The sequence below is a fragment of the Myotis brandtii genome, unplaced genomic scaffold (genome assembly GCF_000412655.1).
Source record: "Myotis brandtii unplaced genomic scaffold, ASM41265v1 scaffold74, whole genome shotgun sequence".
Lineage (NCBI taxonomy): Eukaryota > Metazoa > Chordata > Mammalia > Chiroptera > Vespertilionidae > Myotis > Myotis brandtii.
Window position 1 is genome coordinate 951,395 of NW_005370944.1, and position 3,779 is coordinate 955,173.

The 3,779-nt window shown below is 44.4% G+C and overlaps 1 pseudogene; it reads right to left on the reverse strand.

Annotated features, from left to right (window-relative positions):
- Nucleotides 1-1,387: 1,387 nt before the first annotated feature.
- LOC102261738 lies at nucleotides 1,388-3,303 on the reverse strand (annotated as a pseudogene).
- Between the last annotated feature and the right edge of the window lie 476 nt (nucleotides 3,304-3,779).

Consider the following 3,779-nt stretch of genomic DNA (forward strand, 5'->3'; position numbering starts at 1 on the left):
GGCTGAGGGCTATTTTCAGGCTGGCCACACCCCCTTCAGGGTGGGGGTCCCTATTGGGGTGCCTGGCCAGCCTGGGTGAGGGGCTGATGGCTGTTTGCAGGCTGGTCAAGCCCCCCAGTGGGAACCCTCACCCCATGGAGGTGTGGCCAGTCTGGGTGAGGGGCTGAGGGCCGTTTTCAGGCTGGCCATGCCCCCTGGTGACCCAAGCTCCCAGCCTCTCCTTTTTTTGTTTTTGTTTGTTTTTCAGTGCCTCCTTGAGCAGAGGCCAGGGCTGGCTGGAAGCAGGTATCTGGGATTTATTTATCTTCTATAATTGAAACTTTATAGCCTTGAGCAGAGCCCAGGGCCAGCCAGGGCAGGCGGAAAGCTTGGCTTCCTCCATCGCTGGGGGCAACCCAAGCCTCCTGCTCGCTCCAGCTCCGTGGCCGCCGCCATCTTAGTTGGGTTAATTTGCATACTTGCTCCTGATTGGCTGGTGGGTGTAGCGGAGTGGCAAAGTGATGGTTAATTTGCATGTTTCTCTTTTATTAGTGTAGATAAGTATAGTCATTAGGCTCTATATTACATCCCTATGACTAATTTATTTTATAGTTGGACGTTTATTATTTTTAACCTCCTTCACCTATTTCTCCCTCCCCCACTTCCCATCCCCTGCCTCTGGTGATCACCAATCTGTTCTCTGTATCCATAAGCTCCTTTGTTTGAGCTTTTTTTTTTTCTTCAATTCCACATATAAGTGAGATCATATGGTATTTTTCTTTCTGTTTGACTTATTGAATTTAGCATAAAACCCTCAAGGTTCATCCATGTTGGCTCAAATGACAAAACTGCATTATTTTTAATGGCTGAATAGTATTCTATTGTAGATATACTACATTTTTCCCCTCTTAACATTTTTTTAAAAATATATTTTATTGATTTTTTTTTACAGAGAGGAAGGGAGAGGGATAGAGAGTTAGAAACATCGATGAGAGAGAAGCATCGATCAGCTGCCTCCTGCGCACCCCCTGTTGGGGATGTGTCCACAACCAAGGTACATGCCCTTGACCGGAATCGAACCTGGGACCCTTGAGTCCACAGGCCGACGCTCTATCCACTGAGCCAAACCGGTTAAGGCCCCTCTTAACATTTTTAAAAATAAAGTTAAACAGTGAAACAAAAACTCACAAGCTACCTCCCTGTTCATCCCTCCACCTCCTTCCCCTCCCCATAGTCTTCAGCACTGGCTCCCTTTCCTTCACCCCACTCACAGACATAGGGCATCCAACTGAGCAAACTAAACTGCTCTAAGTACAAGGAGACATGATGAAGGGAGGAGGTGAATTGTGTCCACATCCAAGGTTAAACTGAACAAGTCAGCATTTTATGGGTTCTAGACTGTTTCCTTTTATTAGCCAAATTGAAAAAAAGAAATTCCCTGGACAGATACTTCAAAGCTGAAGGCCCCAGGACCACCAAAGAATGCCTTGAAGATATTGTTTGCATAAAAATCACCCATATTCATGCCCTCCTCCTCTAGGTCCTGTCCACTGTCATAGCGAGTCTTTTTCTTGGGATCAGAGAAGATGGTAAAAGCTTCTCCTACTTACTTGAACTTTTTCTTCTCCTCCTTCTGAACTTCCGCAATGGCTCCACTGTGTCGATCTGGACGGTGCATCAAGGCCCGTTTCCAATAAGCTTTCTTGATCTTATCCTCAGAGGCTTTCTTGTTCACTCCCAGAATCTTGTAGTAATCTTTCCTTTCACTCTTCGTCAGTTCCAGCTGTGCATTTTTAAGGAGTTGTTTGTGTCCTCTTTGTTTTCTCCATCTGATACACTTTTTCTTAGTCCCTCACTACTTCTTCATACTGTTCTGTGTCCTTGTAACACTGAGCTTTTCTCAAGTAAGCTTCTATATAAGTGTCATCGACCTTCCCTGCATTTGTGCAGTCTTCTATTGCATCATCTAGTTTCCTAAGCGTGGAATTAACCATACCCTGATTATAGCAGAGTTTAGCATTTGTTTTTAGATATTTGGGGTCTATCCCTAGGGCTTCTGTGTACAGTTCATATGCTAGCTTGTCATTTCCTTTTTTAAAGGCTTTATTCCCATCTTCTTTGCTTTCAGTGCTTTGGCATTTGTGCAAGCAACACAGGCCTTTTCATGGTCAGGAGCCATCCTGAGAGCCTGTACAAAAAACTGAACCACCTTCTCAATATAATCTTCATAATAAGGACAAAGACTCATACATACAGAGCATCCGCATTCGTGGAATCCATTCATAAAATGTCACTGGCCACAGATTGTGCTTCTGGATAATGACCCAGCATTGCTAAACATTCTGCTTTGAGGATTTTTGATGTTGTTAATTCTTACCCAAGGTTTTTTCCTCCCACTGATTTTTAGAGAAAGTGGAAGGGAAGGGGGGGGGGGAGAGAGAGAGAAAGAAAGAGAGAGAGAGAAACACTGATATGAGAGACACATCCCCTGCACATGCCCCAATAGGGTCAGGGATTGAGCCTGCAACCGAGGTACAAGGTACATGCCTTTGACCAGAATTGAACCCCAGACCCTTCAGTCCTCAGGCTGACACTCTACCCACTGAACCAAACTAGCTAAGGACTGCTTTGAGGATATTGAAGCGATGGCAAGCAAATTCTAGGGCATGATCCATGCAGAAAACCACTTTCTGAAAACCCCACTTCTCAAAATCCATTTCTACTGTTTCCCCATATTCTCTGACTGCATTAGCATTCTGGAATGCCTGTTGCTCCTGAGCATTTTTGTGATCTAATTCTAGGGCTCTCTGGAAACTGCAACATGCTGCCATGGCAGTCCCTGACGATAGGTGGCATTTGCCTTCTTGTAGATGTCTCCGGACGAAACTGTCATCCAGCCTCACTGACTGCTGTGCATTTCCAAGAGTTTCCTGGAACCTTCTGAGCATAATCAAGGTAGCTGCTTGATTCCCATAATAGCTAGCATTTTTAGAACACATATCTATGGCTTTTGTATAATACTTACAAGCTTCACTGTAATCTTTCTTGGTATAGTATGCATTTCTTTGTTCCTTGAAAGACTCTGCTTCCCTGGAATGACCTCTGAGTAACTTCCACATCACTCAGCACTGGAGAAAGGGGACAAACATTAGTGGAGTAAGGGAGAAATGGGCTCTCAGAGGGACTCTGCATCAGACCACAAGGCACCTAGGCAGCCGCTGACCATTGTTTTCCAATATTCTAAAATCCTTTTCGCTTTTCTTCGTCAGGCAGCGCTGGTTTGGTCGCTGCCATTACCACATCACACCCCGGGGCAGCCACCATCTTACGGCCTAGACCAGAGAGTCCACATTTTCTTTATCCATTCATCCATCTATGGACATTTAGGTTGTTTCCATATCTTAGCTATTGTAAATAATGCAATGAATACGGGAGTGTATATGTCTTTTTGAGTCAGTGTTTTCATTTTCTTTGGATAAATATCCAGAAGTGGAATTGCTGGATCATATGGTAGTTCTATTTTTTTAATTCATTTTTTCCTTTTTATTTTTTTCTTTATTGATTAAGGTATTACAAATGTGTCCTTATTCCCCTATTGTCCCCCACCCCCCAGTCCTGCCCTCACCCTCACCCCCTGTTGTCTGTGTCCATCGCTTCTGCTTATATGCATGCATACAAGTCCTTTGGTTGATCTCTCCCCCTTACCCCCACTCTCCCCTACCTTCCCTCTGAGGTTTGAGCATCTGATCGATGTTTCTCTGTCTCTAGATCTGTTTTTGTTCATCGGTTTATGTTGTTCA